This window comes from Alosa alosa, chromosome 7 (genome assembly GCF_017589495.1).
Source record: "Alosa alosa isolate M-15738 ecotype Scorff River chromosome 7, AALO_Geno_1.1, whole genome shotgun sequence".
Taxonomy (NCBI): Eukaryota; Metazoa; Chordata; class Actinopteri; order Clupeiformes; family Clupeidae; genus Alosa; species Alosa alosa.
The window spans coordinates 10,169,135-10,188,744 of NC_063195.1; the positions used below are offsets into that span (position 1 = coordinate 10,169,135).

The following is a 19,610-nucleotide window of genomic DNA, read 5'->3' on the forward strand; positions in this document are numbered from 1 at the left end:
TGTTGATTATATGCAAGCCTAATGCTGCTCACTACAGCTAAGTCTGCCTTCATCCATGAATTGTGACTGGTTTCAGAAACAGCATCATCTGAACAATCTACAGAGAGTAGCTCAGTGCAATTAACACACACATTGGATAGCATCTTAATAGATGGCATGACTGTTGTGCAGGAGATGGTTGTCAGGAAAAGTGACATGAACTGTTGCTAAGATCTGGCAGAATGCTTCTTTGAAAATGTTGAAAGTGAGGCACGAGGCTACAATGACATATAGGCTACTTATTATTTAACAACTATACCATCACAAACTCCATGAAAGACAGGACGAGACAGGTCGATACAATGGGAAAAAGCACATGATAAGGGATACAAAATACAAGACTACACCAATCAAAGACTTTAAAGCTTTCTGGGATCGAAGGAAACCAAAGCCAACCTCGTCCTCTACCTTGCTCATAAAGCTGTTGAACTATGTAAACTGCCAGTCACAGTTCACACACACAAAGGTGGCAGTAGCAGTAAGTCATTTTGGCAAAACCCCACATATCTATTATCGCCACACAGATGTCTTGGTGCTTGCCCTTCGCAGGGTACCAGACATCAACAAAGACAGTCTCATTATCATGGGCACTGGAGAACGTCAACAAAAAATACATCTCAGCCTAGAAATCTTGACGCACCCTAGTGGCAGCAAATGTAATTTCTAGCCAGGGTCTAGCAACTCTCCGTTGGCTTGTGAGGTGGAAAAACCAAACTTTGGTCCAGCCAATTACATCGTGCAAAGAGTCGGTGGACCTATCGGGTATCCTATATCCTGTCAGGAAATTGAAAGACAACCGTTTGTCCCGCCATTTACTGTTTATCCCGTGGGAAAGGAAAGGTTTCTGTTTCAAGTCAATCAAGTCATGATGATGTCATTAACACACTTTGTAGGCTTGTAGTAGGTCTTCATCCATCTCCAGACGTGTTAGCTGGATGTGAGAAATGTGTGTGTCAGCTCCTCAAAACATGGTTTTCAAACAGCTAAAGCCCTTCAGTGGAACTCGGGAACTAGGGAAATCCCATCCCTATGATTGTCCTACCATCGCCTATTGCTGTCCCCATGCTCGGATTCCTGCCCGCGCAGCCTAGAGACCCACTACTTGCTCTCCTAATCCCTATGGACAATTCATCCCCTACACTGGACTATTTGAACTTAACACTAAATAGGATTCATGCATTATCATACTGGTTATGTAACCATCTAACCACTTTGTAACATATACCTCAGGTGGCTTTAAATACCATGTTCTATTCTCTGTATATAGACCTTACTGTCCTGTAACTGACCCCAGGCAGATGGGTCAGGCCCTTGAGTCGTGGATCTGCTTAGGGTTTCATCCGATATGTTTCTCCAATTCTTGCGAGTTTTTCCTCGCCCCTGTTACTAATTGGCTCTGTCTGAATGTTTAACACTCTGTAAAGCGCCATGAGACATGGGTAATGTTTTGACGCTCTATAAGTGAAATTAAGTTGAAATTGAAATTCTGAGAGCACACAGGCAAGCAAATGTTTGGGCACAAGATACAGTGCCTGCTCCAAAGATTCTTGACTCACTATCACTGGGATGGAGGCAAATTGTTGATGGGCAATGGGCTCCTGTTCTGTCAAAACTTCCACCAGCACCACAGGCTGTTGTGGAGCTTGTGAAGTGCTGTTGTCTTGCCAGCCAATGCAGTAGAAGGTGTTCTTGCAAGAGTAACAACTTACCATTCACACAACTTTGCAGGTGTGAAGGCTCTGAGGAGATGTGCACCAATATTAAAAAGACAGTGACAGTGGTAAGGATAAATACTTGAGTGACAATGTTTTGTTGAACTCTTCAATAATGAAACAAAATGCAGATTTTTGTTTTTCTATTTTTCCCATTTTTTCTCCAAATGTCTTGGCAAATGATGCAATACATCTGTTGTAAATAGTCTGTATCTCACTTGTCTACCTTATTATGTGTATATTTATCAAAAAAATTGACCACTTTAAGCCTTTATATTATTTTTCTGCATATATTGTCCACCATCTTGAATTTTGGCACTGAAAATGAAGAAAAAAATTGGAAACAGGTTGTTTTGTATTCAATGGGGTCCTAGCAAGTAAAAAATCACCAGTTGCAAAAATCTATATGAACCGTTCCTAAAATTGCACGATTCCCCATACTAATAGCCTACTTATTATTTTGAATGGCTGCTTTAGAAGGAAGAGTTCAAATAAACATGATACAAGTGTATTGAAAAGAAACCACTAGATCTATCCGAGTTTAGGCCTAAACCCCACGCACGACATATCTGCATGGCAGGCAGACGCTATCAAGAGCAATTCCTTCGCTGACGTGATTTGTCTTGCACTGACTTCATCAGTGTCCGCTTAGGCTGTACTTAATTTAAATGTGGGCAATGTAGTAGGCCTAATATTGACGATTTCGAGACTGCATAGCCTATACAGCAAGGCGTTGAATCGGCACATGATTTGATCTTTAGAAGACGTTGGCTATCTCGTTCAGCCATCAAATGCATCGCAGTAGGCTATTAGCCTATTGCGTTTGTTGAAAAAAATAATCGTTAGCTTATTTGTGTGAACAGTCTTCTATCCCAAGTTAAACATGGCAAGTTAGCCTGTGCCTAAAGCTGAAAGTAGCCTATTCTTATTGTGTGTAAGGCAATACGTGATTGAAGGTGTAGCCTATTTTCGCGTCTTCCAATCGTATGAGTGTGCGAGTTCAGTTCCTGCAAGGTAGGTAGGCTTTACTTTTTTGCGTAGGCTTATGTTGCCGTTTCAACAGTGGAAACCAGGTTTAGTGGGATCAGATTCCAAAAATAATTCAGTGGAAATGCATAGATTCCAGTTTCTTCCACTAGCAGCAACTGGAATCCATGCATTTCCACTGAATTATTTTTGGAATCTGATCCCTTTATCATACCTGTTCATTCTTACTCGTCATTTCGATTTATCGTGACTAAATTCAAGATGGCTGCAAACGCTAAACTTTGTGAAGATACTGTCTGTATAAATCGCCTTGTAAGTAAACTACCAGTGCTTTTTCAAAGTTCTCAATGTCTCGCTTTTAAATGTCAGGGCCCTCGGAAGTCTACCAATGAAGTGTGGAGATACATTGAGCCTCGTAAATGGGTGTAAAACAGTGATTTATTTGCATGGCTAGCCCGATGCCGAAGCACCACTATTGAAAAGCTGTTGGTAGCATCGGCTAACTAGCCAGATTTTGGAGTGCAGGGACAAGCCGAGATGGGCTATGAGACATACGTTCACACTCGGTATCATGTTTCAATACACTTTAGGTCAATATCACACCGGAATTCTCCTTTAATAATAAGTATCCATTGATATGCGTGACAAAACACCAACTGGTGTCAACATCAGCTATGGCTATGTTGGCATTTTCTGATGGTTCTTCATGACTGATCATAAGGTACAAAATAAATAATACAGAAATACAGTGCTGGGCATTGGTAGACAATCATATTCATCTGTCTATGTATCTATTTCTTCTGTGTAAGCAGTTTCTTATGGATCAGTTGCTGCCTCCTTCTGAAGCACAGGTGGGTCATAAAATATATTTTACTGTCTATGAAAATAGGTCGCCGCCCGATGTGAGTTTCAAAAAGCATACCTTTTGAACTTGTTGACGGCAGTATTCCTACTTAAAACCACATCCTCGGATGTGTATGTTTTATATTGTGTAAAAGTTAAAGAGAAATCACTACTATTCTATCTGAAAAGGTCAGTTTATTTTCAAACGTTTTTGTTGGTTCCTGTCAGTGATCGATCATTATCTATGATAAATTTATAGTTACTCTCTACACTGGCAGGTTATTAGAGAGGCTGAAAACCAGACTGGAACAGGCTCTTCAAAGGCAGCCTCTGGACCTGGACTATTTAGAGTTCCTCTGTACCAGTGAGTTGAGCCTCTGTTCACTGAGTAGTCACACGCCATTTCCAGAAGAGGTAAGCAAAGTCTGTTTGTTTTTTGTGCAAAATAAGTACAAACATTACCCCTGTTTTCAGAATACTTTCAGAAGGTGCCATTGAGTCCTGCTGTCCTGCTAAAATAAACTTCACTGACAGCTTTTACATATTTTTCCCCTCACAAACTATTAGATCAAAGTCAAAGTCAAAGTCAGCTTTATTGTCAATTTCTTCACATGTTCCAGACATACAAAGAGATCGAAATTACGTTTCTCACTATCCCACGGTGAAGACAAGACATATTTTACCAATTTTAAGTCCACAGACAAAACATAACATTCAAGTAAACAAAAAGTAAGTAAATAAGTAAATAAGAGGGCACATATAATAATGAAAAATAAGAGCAGCAAAATTTTGTTGAAATTGTGCATAGACAGTCAATAAAAAAAACTAGTGCAAAGTCAGGCCAATAAGAGGCTTGGGTAGTTCTGTTTGACCTGAGTAATGAAGAAAGTGGCATAGTGGTGCAAGTTATGTAAGAGCAGCAGAAGTGTTGTGTTTTCAGGACAACAACACCAAGTTGTAAAGTGTACAAGTGTGCAAGTGTTCAAGTGTGCAAGTGGAGTAGTGCAGGCGGCCATTGTGGGTCCAATGTCCAGGATGTTATGTAGCTGAGGGTGGAGGGGGGAGAGGAGGGAGAGAGTTCAGCATCCTTACAGCTTGGTGTATGAAGCTGTTGGTGAGTCTGGTAGTGCGGGAGCGCAGGCTTCTGTACCTCTTCCCAGAGGGCAGTAGATCAAACAGATTGTGAGCGGGGTGACTTGCATCACTCACAATTTTGGTCGCCTTGCGGGTGAGGTGGGTGGTGTAAATGTCCTTCAGGGAGGGGAGTGAAGCACCAATGATCCTTCCAGCTGTGTTCACTATGCGCTGCAGGGCTTTCCTGTTGTATTCAGTGCAGCTTCCGCCCCACACAGCGATACAGCTGGAGAGGATGCTCTCAATGGTGCCTCGGTAGAATGTGGTCATGATGGCTGGTGGAGCACTTGCTCGCCTGAGTTTCCGCAGGAAGTACAGGCGGCGCTGAGCTCTCTTCGCCAGTGATGCAGTGTTGGTGGTCCAGGAGAGGTCTTGGCTGATGTGCACCCCAGGAATTTGGTGCTGCTCTCTCTCCACCACAGCACCGCCGATGGTCAGTGGCAGGTGTTGGGTGTGACCTCTCCGGAAGTCAACAACAATCTCTTTGGTCTTGCTGACGCTCAGCAGGAGGTTGTTGTCCCTGCACCACGTGGTCAGATGGTCGACCTCCAACCTGTATTGAGTCTCGCCGCCTTGGTGATGAGACCCACCAGAGTTGTGTCGCCAGCAAATTTCACTATGTGATTGTTGCTGTAGGTTGCAGCGCAGTCATCGTCAGCAGGGTGAAGAGCAGCGGACTGAGCACGAGGCCTTGGGGGCCCCTGTGCTCAGTGTGATGCTGCTTGAGGTATTGTTGCCAACACGCACTACTTGGGGCCTCTGACAGAGGAAGTCCAGTAGCCAGTTGCAGAGGTAGGTACTGAGTCCCAGTTTGTCGAGTTTGCAGATGAGTTGTTGTGGTATTATGGTGTTGAATGCAGAACTGAAGTCTATAAACAGCAATCTCACATATGAGTCTCTTTTTTCCAGGTGGGTGAGGGCTGGGTGGAGGGCAGAGCAGATTGCATCCTCTGTAGACCGCTTGGCTCGGTATGCAAACTGGAAGGGGTCCAGGGTGGGGGGGAGAATGGCTCCCCAGAATACCAGATACCAGATACCAGAATACAGTTGTTTTGTACTGTAAAAATAGTATTAAGTTTTGATTTATATATATTTAAAACAAAAGAGGAGACGGCAGAGCCTCATGCTTATAATCATGAATTAATTATAAAATAAATCATGGACCTACACCAGTAATCCTCACTACTTTTCTCACAAGAGACACATTGGCAGTGCAAAATCAAAAGGAGAGCCTCTTTTACGACAACATACTAAGTCACCTTTGCAAATATGCATTTCTACATATAAATCGGACATCCCACAAAAAAAGAAATAACACAGCCATTACATTTTCATTTAAGACCAGTCATCTAATACTGGGATGAGTGGAAGCTGGCATGCGTGTCCTTGACTTCCTTCATGCTGTATTTTTAGTAGCAGGTTTGACAATACCCCCTTTAGGAAGCACCATTAAAGCCCCCCTGTGTAACGTTTTCAGTTGTTAACAAAATCAACATTTACCATTCATAAATGTGGCCTCATTCATGTTTAATTACCACCACCACCAATTCGTATTGGCTTAGAAATCCTCATTTAAATCTACATAGCACAGGGGCGACTAGCCGTATACGTGCGCCATGTTAAAATACCGGTGGCCAGCAAGGGACATAATATGCGAATACAGCTCAGTCTTTGGCGTCTGGATGCATAGAAAAACATTAGCTTGGATTCATCTGCAGAATTTCCCTACATTCAGCAATGTGAGTTACGTGCCCATTTTCTACAAGTCATATCTTAACAGTCCGACACTGACATTGTATTTTCCAACGAAATAAATAAAGAGAAATAACTTTGTTTGTGATCGGTCACCAGAGGGGTATTCCAGAAAGGAGGTTTTATAAACACTGAGATAAAACTTAACCTCTGGGTTGTCTGAACCTGTAGCGACTAAACCCGAGCTGTCGGTTCCAAAACACCGGTTACCAGTTAGTTCAATCAACCCTGTGTTAGATAACCTAGAGTTGTGCGCTGTTCACGGGCGAACTTATAAAGGCATCATCTATTGAGAGTCAAAACAATGAGAAACTAAGAGCACCGTATTTTTCAGAGGCGGAGTAGTCGAGGCTAACGAGGAGAGAACTGTAATAACAAAAAAAGAGCAATACTTAAAAGCCTGCCCGAGACCTTGCTTGGCAGAGAATAGCCTAACTGACCGCGTGTAAAATGCGACGCGTTTAGGATAGCATATTTAATGTCAAAAGCACAATTAAATAATTTACTGGACATCACGTATTGTGTTGACTGCTTTGAATGATGCTTTCTTAAACTAGTATGCATGTTGTCACTAAGTTTGGTTAAGAATGCTGATGGCATTTGGGATAAAATATTTTTTAATAGGCTACACACGCTCTCCGACTGGGAGTTTTTGTAGTGTTGGAGACGCAGAGCATATCGGCAAGCTGTCGGTCGGTGCGTAAAGTTTGCTTTGCGCTAAAGCAGTCCCTGCGCAACTTCATTCGTTTTCCTGGACACAAACCCACGAGGATCATTAATGTGTAGTTTCACCAACTGGCAGGTCAGCATCACTTATTACATTTTCTAAATGTGCACTGAAATGTGTCCAATAGGCTACCCATGCCTTCCGACATTCACCCTTCCGATGATGGAGCGCAAAAGTTTAACTTGGCCCACAGCTGCAGAACCCGTGTTAAAATAGAAAATTACATTTGGGATTCTCACAGATTAAGTGGGCCATAGAATTCTTTGAGAATCCCAAATGTAATTTTCTATTTTAACACGGGTTCTGCAGCTGTGGGCCAAGTTAAACTTCACAGATTAAGTGGGCCATAGAATTCTTTGAGAATCCCAAATGTAATTTTTAATTATAATAATTATATTATATAATTATATCTTAAAGGAGAATTCGGTGTGATATTGACCTAAAGTGTATTGAAACATGATACCAGTGTGAACGTATGTCTCATAGCCCATCTCGGCTTGTCCCCTGCACTCCAAAATCTGGCGCTTAGTTAGCCGATGCTACCAACAACTTTTTCAATAGTGGTGCTTCGCATCGGCTAGCCATGCAAATAAATCACTGTTTTACACCCATTTACGAGGCTGAATGTATCTCCACACTTCATTGGTAGACTTCGAGGGGCCCTGACATTTAAAGCGAGACATTGAGAATTTTGAAAAAGCACTGGTAGTTTACTTACAAGGCGATTTATACAGACAGTATCTTCACAAAGTTTAGCGTTTGCAGCCATCTTGAATATAGTCACGATAAGTCGAGCGATTTAAAAGTAAGAATGAACAGGTATGATAAGGGATCAGATTCCAAAAATAATTCAGTGGAAATGCATGGATTCCAGTTTCTTCCAGTAGCAGCAACTGGAATCCATGCATTTCCACTGAATTAGTTTCATTTCCACTGGATGGGGAGGTCGCACAAGTGATAAGTTCATCACAGAACAAAGTAACTTTTTATCTTATTTGCTCCCAGGGGACGTAGTTTTAGCAGACAGAGGTTTCCTGGTTAAAGAGTCCATTCAGAGATGCCAAGCTGAATTAAAGATTCCAGCATTTTACTCGGGGAAAGAAGCAATTAGATCCAGTTGATTTGGAGAACACCAGATGTCTAGCCTCTCTTAGGATACATATTGAAAGAGTAATAGGAGTTCTCCGTCAAAAATACACAGTGTTGCAAAGCACTGTCCCTATAAGTTTCACAGACATAGACAGAGAAAATGATGTGACCTACCTTGACAAGATTGTGAGCATATGTTGTGCATTTACAAATGTGTCTGAATCTGTGGTGCCCTTCCAGTGATGGGGATGTACAGTAAACTGATGTGACTGGTAGGGCTGCACAATTAATCGAATTTTAATCACGATCACGATTTTGGCTTCCCACGATCAAATTTGCGCGATCGAGCGATATTAAAAATGCGTGCTCTACCCATTGAACCAACCTGGCAACCCATAGAACACTCCGCTACAAAACAATGTGCCTGCATGCATCCTACCAATGACAACTGTTCCCTGCACTGCTCAGCCTGATGCAATGCTCAGTTTGGATGCACTGTGGACTAGTAGCATTATGTTAACTATTAGTAGGCTATTTAGACTATACAAAAAAACGACGATCAAAAATCAAATGTGTGGCACAGCAGGCCAAGAGCTTGTCCCCTAAACGGATCATCCGTTGTTCGAAAATATTTCGATTTCAGGCAAGTGGAGTTAACCAAAAACTTAAGCAAAGCAGGGCTCTCAACTCATACCGTGGAAACTAATCACATGAAACCACACATGCATTTTTATCACGTTAACTTTTAGTCCTTGTTTGCTTCCTCCGATATAGCCTATAATAAGAGTTGAGCTAACGACGGGATCCGTGAATTATATTCATGTATTTTATAAGATACATGTGCAACCTACAATGCATATGCGTTTCAAGACACAGCCTACTCAAAACGAGTGAACAATAATGAAACTGTAGCCTACCGTCAGTGTTTTACATATCAACGAATGACTAAACCAGGGTGTCCAAACTGCGCCCGCCACGCACTTTAATCCGCCCGCCGAGCATTTATTAGTTTATCATAGATCCGGCCCGCCACACTTTAATCCGGCCTGCCAAGCATATAATTAGGTTATCATAGCTAGCTATTTTTTTCCCAGCGATAGACGACGTTGTGATTAACTTCAGGCTACTGCAAACTGCTTTACACTCTTCCTAAAGAACGTTTACAATATCAATGTCAAAACAGCTTGTTACATCGAGATACATAGTATCTCCATTGCAGCAGATCTTACCACGTTATGCTACTCCATTTAATTGGGAACGCATTTGAGCGTGCACGAGAGAGCGCGCAATGGCATTGGCAACAGTTCCCATTACTGACCATTTACAAACTGAGTGGGCACAGCACTCTTAAATTGACAGTGCACCATTTATAAATGAATTAAAAAGCATCAAATTAACAGTATTTATTAATACTTTGTAATTACTGTGTTGCCGTTAACGTTTCCCCAAATATTAACAAAGTAGCAAGCTGAAAGTTTGGAAGTCGCAGTCAATCTATATTTGCAGTAATTTTGGGGAGTAAATGTGAGGGGAAGAATTTGGGTGAGCCAGATAGCAAATCCAATATGTTTAGGGGGAAAAAATATTTTTGTCACTAAAATTAAATAATAATCATGATCTCAATATTGATCAAAATAATCGTGATTATCATTTTGGCCATAATCGTGCAGCCCTAGTGACTGGCTACAGATGTGCTCAACCAGCAAATAAACCTTTGTGACTCTCACTTGCTTGCTTGTTGTGACATTACTTTTGATCATTTTGATCACTCACTATTATAATGCGATCACATTCTGTTTCTCTTTACAGATCAAGCTTCACATCCACCCATTCTAACTTGAGTTTCCACCCAACCAGATATTTGTTCTGGTGTGTTTAATATGAATGGCCTACCCATGTTTCATATCCCTGATTGCTACAGATACTTAATACTAATGATGGGGAAGAAAACAATACTGGTTTAACAACTGTTTATTCATAAATAAGATAGCACAGTATCAGCTACTACTATTTACTCATTTCACAGTCTCCTCACTAAGGTTTTTTTCTTTTTTGGGCATTGATTACTTTTCGGCAGCTGGGACATACCCACTGTTTTGGGACCCTTTTCATGGGAAGGCAGGTTTGGTGAAACTTTTTAACTGAACAAAAACCTGATGCACAGACCAACATGTTCCCTGCTTCTGGCTCACGGCAGTAGCACCACTGTTGTTGACTATGATCAGCTGCTGCTGCTGGTTTTGGCGCAGAAAAGTACTTGGCTAGCAGCTCTGGAATGATACATTTTTTAAAGAAGTCACGAGCACATTCCAATTCTTTGTCAAAGAACGCCACATCAGGTGTGATGCATTCAACAAATGGTGAAGTGCTTCCCCTTTCAGTCCACAGAATGAAATCACAATATGGTATGTCAGTAACAAATAGCTGCATCTGCACTTGATGATAGTATGCATGGTCCCGCTTCAGTCTAATTTTTTCTTGCGCATCTTTTTCAAGGCAAAAGTGAGCAACAGAATGTACTGCCTCATTAACAGAAAGGTCCTTTACAGAAAATGGGCACTTGACACCTGAACCACAGCAGCTGCAGGAAACATATCCATCAGGTGAGGCCCCAATAAATGGGTGCAGGGGTGAAATCCTGAATCCAGCTGTTTCTACCATGACATCCGTGTGTGAGAGGCGATGCTGCATTTCATAGTATTTTCTTGCCAATTCCTCGTGCTGGCATCCCCATCTGAAGAAACAACAATAATATTAGTTTTGGACAGTAGTAATGCCACCCCACATTGGTACCTCCCTGCACTTTCAAAAGGATACTACTTGGTTTTACACTCCTGCTTTTTTAGAATAGTACTTCCTGGATTTACCCTCCCTGTTCTTTTACATACATCACATTCACTTGACCATCTGGAAATGACATTTTTACACATAGGAGCAGATACACACTGCATGCCCTATTTTACCCTAATCCTATGCTCATGAATACCTGGTAGCCTCACTGGTGAAACTATGGGACTTTGGGTAGCACATTTGTCTTATCAGAGACACTGCAGGCTTTCTGACATCTGTCTTTGTGGCTGCTCTGAAGGTAGATCCTGTTACCCTACCACTCCTTTGCTCAAACCAGATTTTGGACTTGGACTGGGCTCGGGTCTCCTCCTCTACAATATCACTCTGAAAACATGACGATCCAAACTGTTACACATAACATTTTAAGTTAGCACAGACTGTACACATGCAGTACATGATAGATTTTAGATTTCAGTTATTAGCTCCTGTTATTTTAAACAAAATAAATATGTTCTGTACCTGTTCTTTGGTCACAGTTATGTCTTCAAATAGTGCTTCTGCTCGATCTTGTAACTCTGCCAGGTTAAGGTCTCTTGCCTGCTTGTCATACAGGTTGGTGAGGGGTTCTGGTAGATCCAGCATGACAGCCTTTGGCACATAGGATGCTGCATACTCTTTGACAACAGACAGGACTACTGGTTTGATGATCTGCTCCTCTTGTGTGCGGCATTGGGAGAGGGTGTTGTAGAGTTGGGCTTGCTCAGCAGCGGTCAGAGGTGGGAAAGCTGGGGGGGCAGAATGACCTTTCGAAGATTGTCCTTTTTTATATTGTTGAGAGTTGTTAAAAATTATGTCCTTGCCCTGCTGATACTCCACTTTCTTTACAGAGTCCTCACTTGGGGTGGCCCACTTGCACTTCTTAGATGTTACAGCTATCGCTTCATTTCTGCCATTGTTATGCTGCCATATGCTGAACAACACAGCTGACACATGGGAGCAGCTCTCACCAAGTCCAGCTGTGCAATTGCAGTGGGCTCCCAAGACAACCCCATCATTCCTCACCACCATCCATGGCTTTAACTGCGGGTCATTAAGCCTTTGGGAATGATTAACCTATACGTTACATGAAATTAAAAATGTCAGCTACCTTGGTTGAGAACATCAAAGATACAAACTAGCTACAGATAGACAGACGCACCACGGTAGCTAGCCAAGCTAACATAAACAAACAACCCGGACCCCTACTAGCCATGCTAACGTTACACTACCGATTAAACTGGGACACTTACCCTTCCAGTAATGATAAAGCATTTTTTTGCTTGAAGATTCCACAGCTGGATGTTCGTTACAAAGCCAGACTGAGTCCATTTGTAACCCTCCAAACTTTTGTAGGCTTTTAGAGAGTCACCCGAGAAGGACGATGGAAAGTTTATCAGGTAGTTATATATATCCGGATACTGCAGATCTGGGACGTCTTTTTCAGCGGAGATACTTGTGAAAAGCACCCCGGGGGCATTGTATGGGTCGGTAATATTTAATCTATTTAATTTTTTAATATAAAGCTCAATGTCATTCGAATTAAAGTGAGATGAGTACTCCGATGGTTTGAAAGCTTCGGCACTGGCGCTGGTCATTTTTACTGCCAAAATGGTGTTCCGAACACTGGTAGTCACGTGGGGTCCGGATCTCTATAGGGGAAGCTTTGCTAATTTTCCTCAAAGTAATTCCCCAGGGTTTCCCAAAATTGACCCCAGGGTGTTTTAGAACACATCAAATAAGCCATGGAGCAAGCTACTGACGAGGTTTGTTGCTGTTTTGAACAATATTACTGGTTAAAAAATGCAATTTGGAAGTGTTTGGCTCAATGTCCGATTTGGGGCTATAGCATATACCGGGCCAAGCTCTGTAGTGGTTGATCGATGAAAATGACTGTCTCCACTGCTTATTTGATGTGTTTTAATGCAGAAAAATAATTGAATGTGACTTACATATTTTTTTGTTTTTTTAATTATTGGTTTACTTTTGATCCACGACATGAGTGTTAGGAGGGGCATACAATCCTGGTATTAGTGTAGTTAAAATTGTACTGTCCACTTTGCTGTTGTTAATTTTATCCTTCCCATATCTCTACTGTATCTCTCTCTCTCTCTCTCTCTCTCTCTCTCTCTCTCTCTCTTTCTGTCTATCTTTTTCAGGCTGTCTGGTTGTCTCATCTCAGAGAAAGGCTGTGTTTTTTTGGCTTCAGCTCTGACTTCAAATCCCTCTCCTCTAAAAGAGCTTGATCTGATCTACAATCATCCTGGTGAATCAGGACTGAAGATGTTATTTGCTAGACTGGAGAATCCTCACTGTAAACTGGAGACACTTAAGTATGTACAGACAATACTTCTCTAGACAATACTTCTCTGCAACTACGTATTCCAGTTGTCATCTGTTTTTTCTGTTATTTATTTTGTTTTGACAGATATATTAAGTTCCTGTAATAGAGGAATAAAGAACTCAGAACATGTACATTTAGGAAGATGGAATTAGATCATTTCCTTTTTTCCTTTTTTTTGGTTAAATTACTCAAATCGATAATGCATAATGTGTGTAATTTTGCAGAGTGTTGTATACAGTTTAAAAAAGTATTGTAAACTCATCTGTTGTTCTAGAAGTTTGTGAAAATGCTTTGAAGAAATTAATTAACATAGAACTCCTGGAGATAGAGATTGATTACCTGTTCAAGTGGTGGAAATGTACTGTTCTTAGAATACCACATTACTTTCTTTCTTTCTTTCTTTCTTTCTTTCTTTCTTTCTTTTTTTCAGTACGGATCACTGTGCAGAAATCAGACTTAGACCAGGTGTGCGGAAATGTAAGTACTCAGATGTTTCTTTAGTAGCTAATGAGATGCCTTTAGCATGCACTTTACTGAAGTGTGTGTGTGTGTGTGTGTGTGTGTGTGTGTGTGTGCATGCGTGTGCGAGCCAGTAGTGGAGGATTTTGTGGCTGGGCAATTACGATTAATTTAATGACACACATGTAGCCATTAATCAAACCAAATATATGATTTCTCGTGGTTGCTAGGGTACTGAAAAACAAAACAATTGAAGGCAAGGACACAAGGAACAACATGTGATTGGAGAACAATTGTTCGCACCCCCTCGTTACTTGTTCTCACACTCTGTCAATCAAATTGCATAGTAGCAGCAAATGGGAGTAGGGTGCGATCAGGAAAAGAGAAGCAGACGCAAATAATAAAACTAAAATGTCATGTCAGACACTATGATTTTTTAATTTAATTTAATTTAGTTAGTTCAATGCTTTTTGTTTTCGGATGTGCACAATGACCTCTTTAAACTGATCCTTTCAAAACAGTTAAGGGCCGTTCACACCAACGATAGCGACATGAAGTGTGGAGTGTGGATGCTTTTATCGGTATGGTTATAGTCCTGGTGTTTAGTCCTGACGGTCCACCACTGGTGTTCAACCTCTCACACAGCAGCTGCGACTCTCTGATGAGGACTTTCTTTTCATTTTTTTGCAGATGCCTGTGAGCTCAGTCTGGACCCAAACACTGCCAATAACAAGCTCTTTCTCTCTGGGGGGAACAAAAGGGTGACATGTGTGAGTGAAGAACAGCCGTATCCTGAACACCCAGAGAGATTTGACGACTGGCTTCAGATATTGTGTAAAGAGTGTCTGTCTGGACGCTGTTACTGGGAAGCTGAGTGGAGTGGGGATGGAGCTCGTATAGCAGTGGCCTATAAGAGCATCAAGAGGAAACTGCGTAATAATGACAGCCTGGTGGGGCGCAACGCCAAGTCCTGGACTCTGGACTGTTCTCCTGACAGTTACTCTGCCTGGCACAATGATGATCGCACTATGGGATCTGTCCCCTCCTCCGGCTCCAGAAGAGTAGGAGTGTACCTGGACTGGCCAGCCGGCACTCTGTCCTTCTACAGCGTCTCCTCTGACACACTCACCCACTTGCATACCTTCCACTCCACATTCACTGAGCCCGTCTGTCCAGGGTTTAGGATTACATATGTTGACTCATCAGCATGCCTTTGCCATATCACATAACTTCATGCTTCACAAAAACCACCTCATACACTCCTGTTGACAGTGCCCTCAAGAATTATTGGCACCCCTGGTAACATTGACTAAAAATAGGTATTTAAAAAGTTATCTTTTTGTGATTCATTGTAATCTCACAATGAAAACAAATGATGACAAATCCAATCTTGAAAGGAAGCACATTTTTATATATTAAATTGTATTCATCCAGTGGTTACTTGGTATGTCCACTACACTGTAAATGGGGTGTTTTTTTTACCTGTTGGCACTTTAAGGGGAGTGGGAAGAAGCCACCGCTCCTAATTCACCTCTGATGAGAAGGTTGCCACTAGTGACAAATGTGTAGCCAATAATGGAAAACTTCCAGTGAACTTCTGGGGACAAACCTAATTTACATATGACATTGCTGCAAATTTTCTGCAATATTGCCAAAAGTTAACCACAACTTTTTGCCAGAAACCTAATTTGCATGTGAAAATATGACCTTGCTGCGAATGTGCAGCAACTGTTCGCTAATCCTGAAATTTCTGTAAGGAAAATGAAATTCTGTGAATCTGTTAGCCTGGGTGCCATTCCGAACTTCTGGCATTGCATCATTGTGGAGCTTTACAACATTGTCGGGCTTTACGATGATGGACAGGTGAGCAACAGCGCCTGGTTTATCACGTCATATGAGCATGCTTAGATTCGGCTTATGTTTGAAGCAAAAATGTTGTGGCTAGAAGGATACATGGCTTTTAAGACCCCATATTGGAAATGCATATTATTTAATGAGGTTTTATCACTGAAAACGATTATTTCTGAAAACTTTGGCCAAAGTTGAGATGTGGGAAAACTCGTGGTTTCACTTTCATCAAGGGAAAACAGCGCTGTTGCATTGCGACATGTTCCCTCGTTTGTTTGAAATCTCTGATTGACCACCTGTTCGAGGAATTTGTGACAGACTCTCCCAGCTGTTTAACATGTTTGTAGTATATCAGTGTTCAACAGAATTATTAAAAAAAAACGGAGGGGATATAGGCTATACGTTTTTTCCTAATAGCCTACCCTACTACCTATCTCTAGATTTCGCTAATGAGTGTTGTAGGCTAGGAGTTATTGACAGCACTAATTTTTACAAAAGACCTACAGTACACCCCACGGTAAGCAATTTCGTTGCTCTGGTTGGTTAGGTCTATCCAATTGAGTGCAGAGGCATTCCCCCGCTTTATCGGTTGAAACACGCCCCATAATTATGTCCCAATGGAGCAGTATCAGACTCTGACTAGAATTGAGTATGACTACGTCAGGCTATGAATCTATAGAACACAAGTTTTATCTATCTAGTGTTTATTGTCCATCTGTTGGTGCAGGCTTACATCTATGACTTGAATTGTTACTTTAGCTGATATACACAGTGACACAGGGAATATTTTTGTTCTTGCCGATCTTGTAGTTAAGCGCATCACTTACAATACAACACTGTTTGTTTCTGATGTATGCTTTATGTATATTTATGCATATTTATTTTTGTTTGTTTGCAAACTACTGAAGGGCGGGATTTGTGTTATCTGACCAGCTATGCATATGGTAGTTGGTTGTTTTGGAATTGCAGGTTGCCTAGCTAGTTAACATTTTCTTTTCCATTTTGTTTGTCTTATTTTTTGTGTTGTTTTGCTGTTTCTGTCTACTAGCCAACCCAGAATCTTCTGCAAGGTAAGCTGGGTTACTGTTATGTGCACTTGCTATACACTGTGTACTGTGGAGCTTTTCCTGTGATGAATGGAAGTTGTGCAGTGTGCTAATGAGATCAGGCAAGGCGATAGGATATCTTAGGTCACCTGTGTATTCAGTGATGTGCGATCCATTCAGTTGCCTTCATTTGCTTATTCCTTATTAGAGCTCCTCCTGACTGCAACTGGTGTTTTCATGAGTCACAGTTATAGTGGGCTGTGTTTGGCTATTCATTGTTGTTTCCAGTAATCATTGTCTGTCTCTATTATTTATGTCCATTGGCTTTACCCTTTCATGCTAATTTAAAATAAATATAAAATTCTTTATTTATTTATATGATATGTCTAGTCTTTTATTTAAAAATTTACTCCAACACTGGCACTTTAAGTGGATTTCATGTCTTAATTCCTTTTTTAAGAATATTTTTTGTTTACGTCTTTTTATCTTTAGCTATTTAATAATCTTAGTATTTTTTATTTCAATGCCAGATTCTGTATTGCCATTCTGTATTATTTATATATGGTAAAAGTAACAACAGTAACGTTGCTGCAGGATCATGGGAATCGCATCCTGCCGCCCTGTGTATACTTACCGACACACTTAAGGACAGTTCCTCCCTCCTATTTCTCACTAGGACCTTTACAACTGGCTACTCATTGAGAAGACAAAGGGAACTGTTACATCTAGGAGCAGAACAAAAAAAACGTATCCCACATGTTCTTAAACTTTACTATAAGTCATTTTATTATGACCGCCCGGCATGGCTTAAGCGGCCAGATTTTTTTTTTTTTTTTGCATGTCCAAATTTCCGTCAAGGATTCCCGGGACACTGAAAGACCGGGGTACACGAAACTTGGTGGGCATGTAACCCCCATTGTTTTTCGTTTTGATCTGTACCCCCGCTGGACTGGACCCCCCGAAAGGAGGGTAGGGCAGACACAGTTTTCTGTGAATATCTCGAGAACCGTAGGGTTTAGGAGGACCTTTTTTTTTTTGTATGTTGATCTCAAGGGGCCATGTCAACCCATTCCATAACCACTCATTTCATGTATAGCGCCACCTAGTTAAACACAAAAAAGTAAAAATGAGGTGTTGTAATCGCAGGTATCTGTGACCTAACATAGTCAAAACTGCACGAAATTGGAAGTGTAGGATTATTATGACACCCTCTGAATGCACACCAATTTTCGTGGAATTCCATTCATGGGGGGCCACACAAAAAAATTATTTATGTTACTATACACCAACTGGCCTGTAGGTGGCCGGAGACAGTTTTCTGTGAATATCTCGAGAACCATAGGGCCTAGGAGGTCCACCTTTTTTTGTATGTTGGTCTTAAAGGAGAATTCCGGTGTGATATTGACCTAAAGTGTATTGAAACATGATACCGAGTGTGAACGTATGTCTCATAGCCCATCTCGGCTTGTCCCCTGCACTCCAAAATCTGGCGCTAGTTAGCCGATGCTACCAACAGCTTTTTCAATAGCGGTGCTTCGGCATTGGGCTAGCCATGCAAATAAATCACTGTTTTACACCCATTTACGAGGCTTAGTGTATCTCCACACTTCATTGGTAGACTTCCGAGGGCCCTGACATTTAAAACGAGACATTGAGAACTTTGAAAAAGCACTGGTAGTTTACTTACAAGACGATTTAAACAGACAGTATCTTCACGAAGTTTAGCGTTTGCAGCCATCTTGAATTTAGTCACGATAAGTCGAGCAACGAGTAAGAATGAATAGGTATGATAAGGGATCAGATTCCAAAAATAATTCAGTGGAAATGCATGGATTCCAGTTGCTGCTACTGGAAGAAACTGGAATCATGCATTTCCACTAAATTATTTTTGGAATCTGATTTCATGTATAGCGCCACTTATTTCATTTTAAAAAAAAATTAGGTGTTTTCATCACAATATCTCTGGCTGACATGGTCAAAACTGCACGAAATTGAAAGTGTAGGATCATTATGACACCTTCCGAATGCCTTCCAAGTTTTGTGAACTTTCGTTCATGGGGGGCCTTACAATAAAATGATTTATGTGTACATTTAGTGACCGTACACCAACAAGGATTCCTGGGACACTGAAAGACCGGGGTACACGAAACTTGGTGGGCATGTAACCCCACATGGATAGCATGGAACCATCGCTTTTCGTTTTGATCTGTAGCCCCCCCGCTGGACTGGACCCCCTGAAAGGAGGGTAGGGCAGACACAGTTTTCTGTTAATATCTTGAGAACCGTAGGGCCTAGGATGACCAATATTTTCTGTATGTTTGCCTCCAGGGGTCATGTTAACCCATTCCATGTGCACACATGTGCATAAACAGATACACACGCACACACATACATTCACAGTAATCATACGTATGACACATACTCACACAGTAGACATATGTACGCATGCATGCACATGCACAAACACACATACATGAGACAAACACACAAAAGCACGACACACACACACACACACACACACACACACACACACATAAACATAAACGTTGTGCACGCACACATGCACACAATTCAAGAATTTCTCAGAATTATGAACAGGCAAGATGGGGGTGGGGTTGTATAAAATGAATTTTACATGTGAAATCTATGAACTAATCATGTTTTGGTACTTGTTGTCTAGCAGATACCAGTGAGAATTGAGTGTGGATAATGCAATTTAGTGAGACAGTTCATTCAGAGACATTTAGTGAGACGCTCTGCGGTACATCTGGTTTTATGTATTCTTGCACTTGTCCTCTTCATAG

General features: G+C 41.3%; 1 pseudogene; it reads left to right on the forward strand.

Annotated features, from left to right (window-relative positions):
- LOC125297753 overlaps window positions 1–19,610 on the forward strand; it is a 130,350-nt pseudogene that overhangs the window by 104,062 nt on the left and 6,678 nt on the right.